Genomic DNA, 17,531 nt, shown 5'->3' on the forward strand with positions numbered 1-17,531 from the left:
ACTCCCCCTAGAACAGGGGTCTTCAACAGGGGGTCCGGGACCCCTAGGGGGTCCTCAGAGTTGCTACAGGGGGTCCGCCAAATCTTTGTGTGATATGATTTTTATTTTTTACCTTAACCACTTGAACCCTAGCATCCCTTTTCCTGAGGAAAACTTTAGCCAAAAATAGCAGATCTACAAGCTCACAACGCCTCGCGCTGCGAGGCGTTGTGAGTTTGTGCTATTTTTTGGCAAAGAGGTGTAGGTGTAGAGGGAAAAAAGAGCAGACCAAGTAAACAAAAAAAGTTTCATCTGAAACAAAACATTATACAATATAGAGGGGGGTCCCTGCTTCATCTCTCTCTCAGCTAGGGGGTCCTTGGCCTGAAAACGTTGAAGACCCCTGCCCTAGAACATGGTTTTAAACCCACCTTTCAGCATTAGAGAATGCTCTTGCTCTCTCTCTTGCAATGTCAATCTTAATGTCAGTGCGTGATCATTCTAGGCCAGTGGTTCTCAAACATTTTCACATGGAGGACCCCCAAATACATTATGTATTTGGCTGCGGACCGCCTGGCCTGACCCCCATCTGAAAATATGTTATGCCAGGGAGGACACCCAACATGATTCCAATCAAGATTGCTTTATTTGTCGTTTGTTTTTCTTCCGCAAGCAGATTATGTTTCTCCTAAAAAGACAGAAAGAATTCATGAAAGAATAAATAAGTAGTGCAAACAATTGTGTATCAATCTAAATAAATGAATCCTAAAACTAAATGAATTCATGACATAGAAAACAAGCATTTAACCAGATAAAAACAGAAACTCATTTCAACTGGAGCTGGAATGCATGGAGTTCATCTATATGCATTTCATCTAATGCCTTAGGAATGCATACCTCCCACGTTCATATACTTCATACTGTATACTACCTAGTGGGTAGTATAAGAGAAGATTTATGTTCAAAACATTCAATAGAAAATAGCCGATCTACAAGCTGAGCTCACAACTTGTCGCACGCATTGTGAGCTTATACATCAGCGATTTTTGAATAGCTGAAGTAAAATAGTATTGATTTTGATGCTATATTACCTCATTTTTCTGGGGAACGTACCCCTCAAGGACCCCAACTTTGAGAACCACAGTTCTAGGCCATATCCATCTCACTGGGAGGTCAGGTGACTGAAATTAACAAGCATCACAATGTCACCATTACCATTTTTATTAGCATTTCTCTCGAATGTGCATCTTCCATCATGAAATTAAATTTGTCCCTGAGCAAGACTCTTAACCCCTAATTGCTCACAGGTTCTCATTGGAAACAAGACCGCAAGGACTTTCATGAACGACCTGTTAAAAGGAATTATCCTTATCAACTTGGGCATAATATCATTATAAACGCACGCACACACACACACACAGTACTCCACTACATCTCAGTGGAAAATATTGTACTTTAACTCCACTACAATTATTTGAAAACTTTAGTTACTAGTTACTTTGTCGATTTTGATTATTATTACGAAACTTACATTAACCACTTCAGCCCTATATACATTTCGCCCATTTGAAAATAGCCGATCTACGAGCTAGATCTACGATCTACAAGCTCACAATGCGTTGCGATGCGACTTATTGTAGATCTGATATTTTTAAAAGATTTATGCATAATGAGTTTAGGCCACTTTCTACTTTTGGTACTTTAAGTACATTTTGATATGAATACTGTTGTACTTTAACTCAAGTAAATTTAGAATTCCGGACTTTTCCTTGTAACAGAGTATTTCTACATTGCAGTATTGATACTTTTACTTCAGTAAAAAAAAAGCCTAATTTCCACCTCTGCAACCTTCTTTAGTACATCCTGGTAGGTTGCTTTGGGATGCCCTTGTGATCGATGCCCATGTGTTGGTTGGTTACCCCAGCACATAGTTTGATGACTGGGAGCTCCCGGTGTCTGTGGCAATGACTGGCCAGCAAGTCATTGCCACACACACACACACACACACACACACACATACACATTTTTTTCTCCGATTCTACGAGACCCCCCTGCGTCTTTTAAAGCGATCGGGGGGTGGATCGTTGTGAAGAATAATATTCTTTTTTTTTTTCAAAGGTTAGTGAAAACACTCGGAAATCGCTGGCAGTGGCTTAGCAAACAATGTTTTATTTCTGTCAGTCAAAGAGTTAATAAGTCGGTGAAGGTTGGACATCCACACACTAGCCATGCCGCTCAGAGACCTCCAAGCAAGTGCCTTCCCCACTTCAAGGTCTTGCTCTGAAGTTGACCCATGAAAAAAAAAACAGCAAGCCTGGGGGGGCCCTTAACGGGGGTCCCTTAACCACACCACGCCAGGGCCCTAGGCGGTTGCCCTAGAGCCAGCCTGATGGACAGGCCATAGCTCTGGGTGTCCACATAGAAAACCTTCTTGGCAGGAAAACACATTGATAACCTGTGCAACACACTGCAACAGATACTTATACTTTCCATAAGGCGGTGGAGTGAACAGGCAGATCATCCTAGTGTTCTACCAGGTGGTGGAAAAAGTACTCAAATGTTTTACTTAAGTGAAAGTACCAATACTGCAATGTAGAAGTACTCTGTTACAAGTATTGGTATCAAAATGTACTTAAAGTACCAAAAGTAAAAGTACTAAAATGTTTGAAAATAGCAGATCTACAAGCTCACAACGCGTCGCGATGTGCCGCGTTGTGAGCTTGTAGATCGGCTATTTTCAAATAGCCTAGGTATAAAATAGGGCTAAAGTGGTTAATGTATGTTTCATAATATAATCATTTATATCTGAAAAGTAACTAGTAATTAAAGTTTTCAAATAATTGTAGTGGAGTAAAAGTACCATATTTGCCTCCGAGATGTAGTGGAGTAGAAGTAAAAGTAGCCTGGAAATTGGAAATACTCAAGTAAAGTACAAATACCTCAAAATTGTACTCAAGTACAGTACTTAAGTAAATGTACTTAGTTACTTTCCACCACTGCAGGTGACCCTAGCCTGGAGTGGAGAGTATCATTGGTTATGGAATTACAGCATGGTTTGGCATCCTAACTGTGCGAATGACTGGCAGACGTTGCCAGCATGCACAAAACAGCTATGAAGGTAGTCTCACATGCATGGCCAGCCCCCTCCAATCTCGCTAAGCCTGGGATCTAAGAGGTTACAGGTGGTGGTGGTAAAAGTACTCGATTTCTTTACTTAAGTAAAAGTATCAATACTGCAATGTAGAAATACTCTGTTACAAGTAATTGTCCGGAATTCAACATTTGAGTCCTTTTATAACGTCGTAATGAATTATCTTTAGAACACGTCAACGCATTCAAACACAACTTTCCCCTTCAGCCCAGTCCAGCTCAGCCTATAGAAATGTTGTGTGTGGGCTATGCTATTTTCCTTTGTTTAGTCTAACAGCTGCTGAGTGGGAAATGTGATATTCCTGGCTGGTGGCTGTGTTGTTTTAATGTTAATTTAATAACATCTCTCCTCAGGCCGTATCCTGTCAAACGGTGCCAAATCCAGTCTTTGTCTGGGGTACAGTGTCTGGTTTATAGCGGGGCTTGTCTGTCTGAGCACATAGCTAGGCAGAGATGTGCTCAGACAATTATAATCATATGCAAAACTATACCCCACACTATCTATCCGTTCCACCTTTTCATGGAAAGTTAAACCTACTGAGGACATTTAATGTGAAATAGATATTAAACTATTCATAAAACAGGCTCACTCATGCAACCCCTAAAGCAGCCTGTGTAGTGTAAACTGTATTAGATTTGAGCTTTATGGAAAATAAGATGTCCAGCGGGTCATAGATTAATAAGCTGGGAAAGGGTCATGTCACAGAGGAATATACACATTTTAATCGTTTTTTAAATTTTGACCACGAATGTCAGTCTTAATCACGGAGCACAGATAAAACGTAATCCTTAATCATGACTCGGTGCAAACGCAGTGGTGGAAAAAGTCAATTTATTTACTTAAGTAAAAAAGTATCAATGTAGAAATACTCTATTAGAAGTATAAGTCTGGAATAACAAAAAATTGCGACGCATTGTGAGCTTGTAGATCTGCTATTTTCAAATGGCCGAAATGTATATAGGGCTGAAGTGGTTAATGTATGTTTTGGAATAATAATCAAAATCTACAAAGTATAACTAGTAACAAAAGTTTTCAAATAATTGTATAGTGGAGTAAAAGTACAATATTTGCCTCTGAGATGTAGTGGAGTTAAAGTAAAAGTACAGAAAATTGGAAATACTCCAGTAAAAAGTAAAACACACCTCAAAGTTGTACTTAAGTACAGTACTTTAGTAAATGTACTTAGTTACTTTCCACCACTGGTCCTCATAGCCCTTTGAAGTTCGGCTACTCGCAAAATATGAAGGAAAACCCCTAAAGGAATAATGTGAGGTCTGATCATATGATTTATAACTTACAGTCCAATCTATGGATTATTAATTACTTTGTAAGATTGGACCTGTATTAAGTATTCATGATTAAATGAATGAAGTTATGGATTGACATGTATAACATAAACCAGATGGAGAGACATTTTATGCTCTTCTTCAGTTTATGGGGAGAGGCAAGGGGTCTTACGAGAGTCCCTGCCCTTCATCTATCATCTGAAGCACACGGACAAACTTCAGATTAGCCTCACGTGCTGCTGGATCACGTGATTCATTCCACAGTGCTTATAATGCCTAATGCTTAAGTCCAGGGGTATATGATGTAAAGTAACTAAGTACATTTACTCAATTACGGTTCTTATGTACAATTTTGAGGTATTTGTACTTTACTTGAGTATTTCCAATTTCGAATACTTTTACTTCTTCTCCACTACATCTCAGAGGCAAATGTTGTACTTTTACTCCACTACAATTATTTCAAAACGTTAGTTACTAGTTACTTGCAGATGTAAATTATCACATTATAAAACATACATTAACCACTTAAGCCACTTAAAAACTATTTTATACTTAGGCTATTTGAAAATAGCCGATCTATAAGCTCACAACGCGTCGCGTCGCGACGCGTTGTGAGCTTGTAGATCTGCTATTTTCAAACATTTTAGTACTTTTACTTTTGTTACTTTAAGTACATTTTGATACCAATACTTTTGTACTTTTACTCAAGTCAATTTTGAATTCCGGACTTTTACTTGTAACAGAGTACTTCCACATTGCAGTATTGATACTTTTACTTAAGTAAAACATTTGAGTACTTTTTCCACCACTGGGTATAGGCAACCTTAGGCATGGGTGCCAACATTGGCACAGATCAATGGCACACTTTTTTAACTAGTCAGTTAAATGAAGTCCACTCACATCTATATACAAATTACATCCTGCACACGATTCTGCATTCATTCAAACTGATAACTCCGACTAGGGAGGGAGTCTGGGAGATTGGTGGGGGCACCAAATGATGATGTGAAAGAGGGTCCATTAGGCACCAAATGGACCCTTATGGGTCTGTAACTCTGAGAGTGTACAAATGGAACCAAATGGACCCTAACGGGTCCATTTGGTTACGGGTCCATTTGGTTCCATTTGTACACTCTCAGAGTTACATTGACATAGATTTTACAATATAAATTGCGGTCCAAGTGATAGAAATGCCATTAAATGGGGGTCCGTAGCCCTAATGCATGTCAAACTGGGGGTCCTTGAAATTAAAATGGTTGAGAATTACTGCTAGAGCCGTAAAAAAATCTTCTCTTATGGGGGTCCCTGGCATATCTTTTCACCGCGGGGTAATAAGTGTCAATTTGGGGGTCCTTGACATGAAAAAGTTTGAGAACCACTGGCCTATGGACAATCAAAATCAGTTGGAAATATTTCATTTTGATGTGGTGTCATAACTAAACTTAATGTTGACATGGCACACTGGACTATCAAGAAAATGAAACTCAGCGACTCATCCCCCCTGTATCACTTTGTCCTCTGTAGGCCGGGCTCCCTGATCCTCTAAAATTATGTATGAGAGGCTTCATCATCACCACCATCACCCCACCAAGCCCCCGTTCACGTCCTGTATGCATGGCTGGTGTCCTGAGAGACTGTCCACTGGAGTCAACACACTGATGTGCTGGTGAGGCTATGCCTGCAGAACACACGAAAAAAGTAAAAGGGAGAAAATGATTCACCCATGCACGCACGCACGCACGCACGCACACACACACACACACACACACACACACACACACACACACACACACACAGGCAAACACGCCTGCACAATATAATGTCCCAAGACAACACTTAAGGGCATGGGTTGTAAAAACCAATGCCTCAGTTTGAGTTTTATTTATATTAATTCCTCATGTGTGAGTTGTCATCCCTCGTATAGTTCTCTCACAAACCTCATTCCAGGCAAACAGCCTGTGTTTGACTTTACCACGGGCAAAGACAAAGCAATATAAACCAACACCGAGGAGAAAAACACAAAACAAGTAATAAATAAGGACATAAGTAAAGAGGCTTTTTAGGCAGATACTGTATACAGACTAAACAAAGGAAAACACAAAACAAAGGACTCAAGTGATTAATTGTAGATGGAAATAACTGGGCAGGAGTATAGCTTTTTATCCCCGATAGCGGCGGGGCTCTAAGCGTGGCTGGGTTCGTCCAGGCGTATACTTAAGTCCCAAACACCATGTGGTGGAAAAAGTACTCACATTTCTTACTTAAGTAAAAGTATCAATACTGCAATGTAGAAATACTCTGTTACAAGTAAAACATTTACTTTAGTAAAAGCACAAAAGAATTGCTATCAAAATATACTTAAAGTACCAAAAGTAAAAGCACTCATTGTGCAGAATGTCCCGTTTTACAAGTTATCATTATGTGATCGCATGGAGCATTTATTGATGCCTGCAAAGTTAGAACCTCAACGCTGAGAAGAGGAGCGCTCTAGCACGTCTTTACCAAAGACCAAAGGCTGCTTAAAGGTGCTGGCAGCTTAAAAAAACACCACTTTGTGTGGATACATGACCCCTATTGTTCAACTTTTTTTGCGGCTAGACAAAGCCTCAACCAATCAGACACTCGCTGTGGTCTGAACTAGGCACGAGCTAGGAGTAAACACGACGGTGACATGGATGACAAGCAAGTTTTGGATGTGTTCACATTTTATTGCAACATGATTTGATGACACAATCTTGCAGTATAATATTGACCAGCGAGTGAAAGGGTCAATACGTGTTTAAAACAACTTGTGATTGGCTGGTTAAGAATAGATCTGACTCTGTCTAGCTGATAGGGAACGGTAACAATGAGGTATTCATAAGAATAGGTTCAACTGAATAGGTCCAACACCAAGATATGGTCTGGTTATGGAGCGGCTTTGAGAGTATTAAAGCGAGGAAGGCTGAAGGCTGATACTGAGATTCAGCTGATATTTCACAGACCGTGGACAATAAAGACCACTAATTCAACACTTCTCGTCTGTCATCATTGAGCAATCCTCAACAGTAGTAGCAGTAGTCAAGCCCTCAGGACCAGGGTTGCCAGATCTTATTATAATTTCCCCGCAAGATTTTATTTGAAAATAGCCGATCTACAAGCTCACAACGCGTCGCATCGCGACGCGTTGTGAGCTGGTAGATCTGCTATTTTCAAATAGCTGATGTATATGTTAAAGTGCTCATGTGGCCCATAGGCGCTTCTTTTGGGCTGGTTTTCCTAGACCTGGTTGCTTGTTTCTCTCACAGAATCTGGCAACACTGCTCAGGACTACCTTGATATAAATAGTCTAAATAAAAACACAAGTTTTAAATTAGGAGCTACCAGGTTTGTAACAAATAAGAACTGCTTCATTAAAATCTACTTTCAGGCAGTGCTAGAACGCTACATTACCTAGTGTTTTGTAGCCTGGTTCCAGACGAATCTGCCATTGCAAAAACAAATTGCCCTCGGCAGATTAGGTCTGGCCCCTCTCAATGGAGATTTTATTTCTCTCCCTCCGAAGTTGTGAGGGACCAATCAGAGCCCAGTATACAGATATGGGGCGGGTTTATCACCAGAGGCATTTTTTTAATTTCCCCCGCGGAAATGCAGGTTCCACACAGAGATTCCAGACTAATATCTATGCAGTGATATTAGTCTGGCCATGCCAGGCTAAGTGTTTTGATAACCAGGATGAAATAAACAAACATGGCTGGCATCGGTCTCTCCTCTGTGAACAGGCTGGCATGCATGAAACACAGTCAACCGCATGGCAGTTTGGGCATGACGACAGGAGTTTGGCATTGTCCTGTGTACCCGCGGTGAAGTGGTGAAGCGGGTTTGGATTAGGCTGCATATATACTGTCAGTGGGTGTGTTGCAGGGGGATTCAATCATGACCAATCAAATGGAGACTTTTTATTACCTTTTAAAGGAAGTGTGCTGCGCTCAGCGAAGTGGCATCCTGGTAATTTCCACAGTGTCATGGAAGAAGAGCCTCTGAAACATAATTTGTCCCCCGAGCAAAACCGATGTCTCTGCGGGAGATGCAGAGTCATCATCAACAGCAAATCTACACAACAGCACCTCTAAACAGATCGCCAAGAGCAGATCTAATGTAAATTATCCTGGGAACGAAATAGCAGATGCAGTTAATACATCTGACACTGGTTTCTGCAGGGTAACGCTCAGTTCACAAGCCCAGTAAGTCACAATACACTATGCGTCGATCAGACGACGGCAGTTGAGTCAGAACGCTGCCGCTCAACTCCTGACTAATACCAAGAAAGTGGAGCATATCACTCCTGTTCTTAAATCCTTATGGTGCGTTTACACGGCCCAGATACAAAGATACAAAAATACACAGCATCTTTGTCGCTGTGTGGCTTTGTATCTGTGTTGCTCAATACGGTCGTTGACGTCATCTATCATCATCATCATCACCATCGTAGCTACAGTTGTAGTTTTGTATCTTTGTATCTGGAAGTTGAACCCATCTCAACTTGAATTTGTAGCTTTGTAGCTAGAGCTACAGCTACAAACGTTGGACGTATCTTTGTATCTTCGTGTCGCTGGCTTCTATTGAAAATGAATGGTAGCATGTGTCTTTTTATTATCTGCCCGTGTGAACGCACCATTACACTGGTTCCCTGTGTGTTAAAGAATTAATACTACACTTACACTTTGGCTATTCAAAAATAGCAGATCTACAAGCTCATAGCGCGGCACCGAGTGCCGCGCTATGAGCTTGTAGATCTGCTATTTATGAAAAATCGTGAACATGTGTGCAAATCTTTGAATATATATTGTTTTAAAGCGAACATTTTTGACTCAAATCTTTGCTTCTGGGGGTCCCTGGAACGAAATATTTTGTCGAGCTACAGCTACAAACGTCGGACGTATCTTTGTATCCTCATGTCTCTGGCTTCCATCGAAAATGAATGGTAGCATGTGTTTTTTTATCTGCCCGTGTGAACGCACCGTTACACTGGCTCCCTGTGTGTTAAAGAATTGATCTCAAAATACTAATGCTCTGGTCTATAAAGCCTTAAATGGTTTAGGGCCAAAATACGTTTCTGATCTTTATACGATATCATGAACCATCCAGACCTCTCAGGTCATCTGGGAAAGGCCTGCTTTCTGGTCCTATAACCAAAAATCACACCCAGTGTGAAGAGAGTGGTGCCTTTGAATTAGTGTAACTGGTTGCATCCTTGTGTTGCAATCAGCTGCAGCTGTTGAGGCCATGCTCAAACCGACGGACGGACGGACCCACACACACGGTCAAGTGTAGGAGTGGCTGGCCCCACTCAAAAATAGACGTGGAGAAGCAGCATTTAGTTTTTAGTTTTTACTAACTCCCAGCAAGCTGCAGGTCTGCTGCCGCACTTATTTCTTCTAAAACACTAAACTAAAGACCTTTCTGTTTGCTGCTGCCTTTGATTGAGTTACTTTTCTTCTTTCTCTTTTCTTTCTCTTCTGCACCGTAACTGTATCTATTCATTTTTGTTTTATGCGTCCTAATGACATTTTATAATTGTGTTTCTTTTGCTTGATGCTCTGTGTAAAGCACATTGAATTGCCTTGTTGTTGAAATGTGCTACGGTACCCTAGTTAACAAGCCCTTTATGAAGAAGAAACCAATATGGTTATTGGGTTGACGCACACACGTTTTGTTGGACACAAGCATCTAATTATCATTGTCATGTGTAGGTTCAAATGCATTTAAAACATCCACAAATATTTCTGTCCAGCTTGAGGGATTCATATAGCTGCCAGAGTGAAACAGACAAGCATAACACATATTCTAGAGGGGATTAAGCCGAAAATAGGAGATCTACAAGTGTTGTGAGCTTGTAGATTGGCAATTTTCGGCGAAGAGGTTTGGTGTACGGGGGGAAAAAGAGCAGACCAAGTACCAAGCCGACGGTCAAGTTTACAATGTATTGAGGGTTTTAGACGTTAAAAAAACACACATTTAACATGAATCCAACGTGTAGTGGGGGGTCCCTGCCTCAGCTCTCTCTCAGCTTAGGGGTCCTTGGCCGGAAAAAACGTTGAAGACCCCTGATCTACTGTACCTATCTATCTATCTTCGATAAATAGATAGACAGATTGCCCGGAGCACACTTCACAATGTGAATAATTAGGATAGGTGCTGCTGGTGGGACTGCAGTCTTGTCTGTCAAACTGTCAAAGGTCGCTGTCTGTGTTCTGCTCTGTGTTTTAGTTGCTTTGTGCCCTGGACAAACTCCAATGTCTCCTCCGCGCTGAATTCCACATGCAGCAGCCACGTTTGTCGGCCGAGTTGCGTCCATGTTTGACATGCTGACTCCCTGGCCCCGGCAAGGTCACTCACGGCAATAGTTCAGCACACCGCTGAACTTTAGCTTCCACCACTATCTCTCTGCTTCTGTCACACCCACAGGGCAAATAAAGGCTGGGCATCTGATAAATATAATGTTTATACTGTAGATCAATGGTTCCCAAACTGGGGATCGGAACAGGGGGGGCCCCAAATTATTTTGGGGGGGTCCCCAGATGATTAGCTTAATGTGCAACATTGTCTTCTCACTCAACAGTAAACAAACTAACATACATTATAAGTGTAGCCTAAAACAGCCTTTTAAGACGTGTTTAATACAAAATTGGCCAAATTGTCAAATGAAAGAGGCAAACATTGTGAAAATAGCCGATCTACGAACTTCTGGTTCGGCTATTTTCACAACATTTATCTGTGAAGCCGAGTCAAACTAAATGCAATGCCTACAATTCCAAGTGCTTGTCAGGGTGGGGGGGGTCACCAGTTCAGATATGATTATTGTTGGGGGGTCACGGCCTGAAAAGTTTGGGAACCCTTGCTGTAGATGCATTCATTGTTGCGCGAGGTTGGTAATGCACGAGGGTAATGACGAATGTTGGACGAGATTGTTTTTGTCACATACTAAACCCATCGCCTTATTTGTTCACAAAGAGAAAACACTTTAAATTGATAACTAGATTTTAGACATTCCTGCCAACGAGGAACTGCTCGGGCAAAATTATTGGTACAACGACTACACCAAAAAGGGGTTCCCGAATTGAAAGGTATAGTTATGTATTGGTGTTCCAGGTCAAAATGGGTTTATACATTAACATCAATTAATTAAAGAATCAAATTGTTGAAAGAGGAATTTAAATAAATGTGATGTGAATAGTATAGCCATTTTTGTGTTTACATTTTGACCAAACAAAAACTCAATTCACTTAGTTGGACAAAACTTTATATCCTCTCTAAAAGTTTTATTGTAAAAAGAAAAAAAGATAAAAAAGAAAGAAAGAAAATAAACCTTTGTTAAAGATCTGGATCTTATGATTAAAAATGGTAATGTATTGCTGCACATTCCATGCTGATAAGAACTCAAAGAATTAATTGAGGAAGTTGGGAGGAGGTCTTGGAATATAAAGTGTGTCTATTTCCCGGAGCAAAAACATCTAATGGTGTTTACCATTTTCACACACAAATCTGACACTCTCATTTCCCCTCTTTCCTGCAGAAAACAAGCGCCGAGGAGGAAGCACACACTAGATGAAATTTCTCCTTAGCATTCTATGTATTCAAATGTGAGTTATGCCGGTGCATTAAACGGTAACCCCTGCAACAGTGTGTAACTCAGAACCACTCCCAGCCAAGCTCCTACCAGCCCAAACAATAAAAAAAAAAGCAGCTCCCTGCTATCTCCCATGGTGTGCAGGGCCATTTGTTTTTGTCAGAGCGCCACTGAACACCCTGCTAATGCGGTTCCAGGATGCTCCCTGTACTAGAGCTTCTCCCCAGTGCCGGAAACCCATCCTAATTATTCACATTGTGAAGTGTGCTCCGTGGCGAAGGCCTTATCCCGCAGCGCAGCCACGATCGGATACATCTTAATAACTCACCTCCCTGAAAGCTGCATCCAATCTGCCACAGGCTCCCAACAACCATGAGAAAAGAGAGAGAGTGTGTGTGTGTGTGTGTGTGTGTGTGTGTGTGTGTGTGTGTGTGTGTGTGTGTGTGTGTGTGTGTGTGTGTGTGTGTGTGTGCGGTGTGTGTGTGTGTGTGTGTGAGATGCAGAGAGAGAAAATAACACGTGAGTGTATGCACGCATGCATGTGTGTGTGAGTGAGAGAAAGTGAGTGAGAAAGTGCATGCATTTAAATGTGTGTGTGTGTGGGTGAGCTCTCAGTGTGCTTCCAGTATAAGCCATGTGTCTCTGCTCCCAGAGTTTTTCGTGAAGTTTGGTCTCTCTCTAATCCTCCCAGAAGAGAGGACCCAATTTGGAGTCACAGCAATTTGTTGACTGGTTGTTCCATAGAATGGCTTCTGAATTATTCACTTTTTTTCCCCTCTCTCTCTCTCTCTCTCACACCGAGCAGGGATTTTCTTCATTCTTCCCTTTCAGCTATCAAATAGGGTTTTGCCTGTGTGTAGGGGGTGGGGAGGGGGTTCAGCGGTTTGCTTGATTCGACAGAGCAATATTGGAAAATCAATTTTAGATAGAATCTAATACCACTGACTTTGTGTAAAAGAAAGGGAGGCGGAGGAGAGAGGCAACAGGAAAAGGCTGCACACACACACAGTGGCGTCTGAGTGCTGTATACTGTACGAAATGCAAATACACCTGAAGCTTGGCGCACGTGTCTATAGCAGGGGGAGACAATGAGGATGATGAATGCACAATGAATTTAGCTCAATCTAAAATAATAGACGTTTCAAGAAGAAGGATTACATCTGCGGGTCCTTCAGAACGGATGATGAATTAGGCAAAAAGTGGGATATAATAATGACGAGAAAGACGTTTTTATGTCCAATCCCCTCTACTTCAGAGTCTATATAGCGTTTCAAACAGTCTTAGGCTGAACGATATCTCTGCGTCTGAGTGCTTATGCTTAGCTTGGCATTTACAGTATAGGAGGTGGGAGAGGTGGGAGGAGGGACGCTATACGGGTTTGGAATAAGACAAATGAAACATTTTTACACTTTTGCATTGCGGTGCTTTTTGGCGGGCACGGTGATTTTTATAGGATGTCATAAGAACCTGTTCTAATGGCTTCCAATAGGATGTGAATGTAATATCCTCCTCCGAGCCCTCCTCCTCCTCACAGGAAAGTGTGCAGGCAGCACAACCATTTAGAAGCAGCAATGCCGTGCCACCAGACACCACCTTCAATCACTGGGTGGTGTAGGGAGGGGGAGGGGGGGGGGTGGAGGGGGCTGGAGGAGAGGAAACCATGGTGCTAACAGATTAATCCACGACGAGCAAGCAGCCGTTGTGCCCGGCTGCCCGCCCGCCCGCCCGGAGAGGACTGCCACCACCACTGCTCTCTTCATTATCAGATGTGAGTCATTTTGACCCGGCTCTGTCGCGGTGGCGCAGGAGGGCATGGGCTTGGTCTGACTGGCGGCGCATTAATGAGCTATACTCTACTGTAAATGAGAGGAGATGCAGTCTCTACAGAGAGGTCTGTGCTCTCAAAAGATATTTTTTTATACACATACTGTATATATACAGACATACAGTGTATACTATATTGTACATTCCCCACTCCCAGCCTTTATTTTCCCTGGGTGAGGGGGTGATAAAGCCGCATGACACAGCTGCTGACCAATCAGTGCAAGCGAACGTGCCACGAGCCAGACTGTTGACTCACACAATTTTCAGAATGCTTTCGTCATACAGTCTGTTGCAAAGGAAGCGCTGAAAATGATCCAGTAGTAAACCGGATGTCACGGCTAGCTCCTCCCCGCTTCCATTTCATCTTTGCAGTCGTGCAAATTTGTCCTACTGTAAATCTAATTAGTCGAAGCATACATACAGTAGCTTGCTTCTTAGCAGAAATGGAAAAGCAAAAGCAAATTGTAGGCCAGTGGTCCGGGCACTTGGGGTCTAATGGTTCGAGTCCCGTTCCTGACGACCTTTGCTGCGTGTCTCTCCCCGTCTCTCTCTCCCCTTTTCCTGTCTATCTTCACTTAAAAAACTATCAATAAAGGCAGGAAAGCCCCCCCCCCCCGCAAAAAAGGAAATTGTGAAGATATTGTTAAATATATTTTTGTGAGCAGAAATGACGAACAGACAGGGGGAGGTGTAGTTCCAGACTCTGTATAGAATTCAGAGATCGTGGTATAGTTATAGCTATGCGAGTATACCACACATTGAACTGTCACAGGGAGTGATCTCTCTGCTGAAGGAACTAATCATGTCAAATATGGATGAAACTCTGAGAGTTTAGCCATTGGAGCCAGAATACAGCTAACCTTTGACATTACACAGAATGGCTGCAAACCAACAAAAGGCAACAGCCAGCAGCATGCCAACTCCCTCCCCACACAATGGGGAAATCCCTATACAGTATATAGCAACATTATTTTTTGTAATTTATTTGAACACCAATTTTAAAGGTAGGGTAAGTGATATTTTTTGGTTAAAACAAAAAGTATTTTGTTAAAAGGTTAAAGCACTATATTCTGATATAGTAATCATTAGAGTGTTTGTTCAGTAACAGGAGTCTCCCCGTCTCTCCAGCTCTTTAATAAACAGAAAATACATTTTCCGGTAGGTGTCAAAATCTCAGCCAATCAGGAGAAAGTACCAATTTTTAAGCTTCATTTTTATAGTGTTCCAGTTCCAATTTTGCCTGCTCATTTCTTGGTGTCATCACTTCCAATTTCACTTGTTTAATATATATCCCGATTGAGTTCTCTATCCTGATTGGATAAAATTGGAAATGAAACTGAAACTGAAACAAAAATGCATTTTCTGTTTAATAAAGAGGTGGAGAGACAAGGAGACTCCTTTTACTGAACAAACACTCTATAGCAATGAGTACTATCAGAATATAAAGCCATTTAACACTTATTTTAACCAAAGAAAATCACTTACCCTACCTTTAAGTTTTTCAGAAAACTTAGGTCAGCATTTAGAAGGCGTTATTAGAATGGGCCTCAGGTCTATATGGGTTAAATCATGAATGCATTATAATAAAACCAAAAAAACAAGGCCCCTATTTTGGGGCAGGCGGATTGGAGTGAGACATGTAGGTAGAATTCACATTTTCTGGAGGCAAAGTTCTGTGTTTCCCCCGCCTGCATGCGTTTGGTATTTTGGGAACTCGTACTGCTCCGGTAAGGGGTGTGTCATTTACAAATCAGCTGCGCTCTGCAATGCTCGCCCGCTTGGCAGTGGTGTAAAGTAACTAAGTACATCAAGTACTCAAGTACTGTACTTAAGAACAATTTTGAGGTATATTTACTTTACTGGCGTATTTCTAATTTTCAATTATTTTACTTCTACTCCAGTACATCTCAGATCCAAATATTGTACTTTTACTCCACTACAATAATTTGAAAACTTTAGTTACTAGTTACTTTTACTTCATTAAAAACATGCAGTAACCACTTCAGCACTTTATGCTTCGGCTATTTGAAAATAGCAGATCTACACGCTCAAAACGCGTCACAATGCGATGCGTTGGGAGCTTGCAGATCTGCTGTTTTCAAAAGATTTCTATACATTTTGAAAACTTGTGAAACGGGACACTCTGCGTAATTTTTACTTTTGGTACTTTATTTTGATGCCAACACTTATGTACTTTTACTCAACATTTGAATACCGGACTTCTACTTATAACAGAGTAATATCTACATTGCAATATTGATACTTTTACTTAAGTAAAACATCATAAACATGCAAGTACTTTTTCCATGCAATGCTGGCCCGTTTGGACTAATAGGTCTACCAGAAAGGGGGTCATGTTATCCATCCATCCATTGTTATTTTTGGCACACTTGGGGGAGGGGGCACACCCAGACAAACCTACAGTTCTTTATAGGGGGGGATGCGAGGGTTCAAGTGGTTATTGTGAAAATGAAAAAAGTTAAGTCCCTATCACACAAAGTGTGATATCTCTGAGGACCACTTAGGGGTCCCGGACTCCCTGTTGAAGACCCCTGCAGTAGAAAAAAATATAAAAAAATGTCTAAATCCTAACAATCTTTCGGAAAAAAAAAAAAAAAAAAAAAATCACGATTTTTCAAAAATAGCAGATCTACAAGTTCATAGCGCGGCACTCGGTGCCGCGCTATGAGCTTGTATATCTGCTATTTTTGAATAGCCAAAGAAATCCAAAGTGACACAGATGCGTTCCAGGTCTTAAAGGGTATACACCATGAATTTTAACTTTTTCTTCATTTTTGTGTGTTTTTGGTCTCCCCCACCTCTCTTCTGTTCCAACAAATACCCGACTTCGAGCATGCAGGCTTTCATAGGCTATCTGTGGTTTTTATGTAAATTGGTCTGAAAACAGTCCGTCAGATTTGTTCCCCCACCCTACGTCACGTCTGGGAACAATTCCTCCCGTTTTTCAGTTCTAACAAAAAAAAAAAAAATCCAAAAAATAAATAAATATTTTTTTTTCCATTTTTTTAAATGTTTTTCTTTTTTTTTTTTTTAACTTTTTCCACACAGAACCAGGACATACCATGCATACAAACTGGCTCAATAGCGCCCCGTGCCAAACAGGACAATGTGGTATTGCAGGTGAAAGTGCTTTATAAGCCAGAGAGAAGATAGTTGGAATGAGTATATCTGAGGCTTGATTTAGGCTCAAACCTTTTGAAAAACGTTTGAGGGACATAAACAATATGATATCAAATATTATTATCATTTAAATTCATGGTGTAGCTCCTTTAATGGGTTCCTTCATGATAAGCCACTATGCTACACCTGGGACATTGTGGTTGAAATTGTGTCTGAATCAGGTTGATTCACATGAACTGGTTTTGAGGTTCGATAACAAGAGCAACGATGATTGCTGGGAGAACATTCATATTAATGAATACAAACATTCATAATGTTCAGTATACTGTGTATACACGCGTGACATCACTTTTACAGTGGTGGAAGAATACTCAGATATTTTACTTAAGTAAAAGAAGCAATACCACATTATAAAAATACTATGTTACAAGTAAAAGGTCTGTGTTCAAAATGTTACTTGAGAAAAAGTACAAAAGTATTGGCATTAAAATATACTTGAAGTACCAAAAGTAAAAGCAGTCAAATGTTTGAAAACAGCAGA

Source organism: Gymnoscopelus microlampas, assembly GCF_963454915.1.
Source record: "Gymnoscopelus microlampas genome assembly, chromosome: 3".
Lineage (NCBI taxonomy): Eukaryota > Metazoa > Chordata > Actinopteri > Myctophiformes > Myctophidae > Gymnoscopelus > Gymnoscopelus microlampas.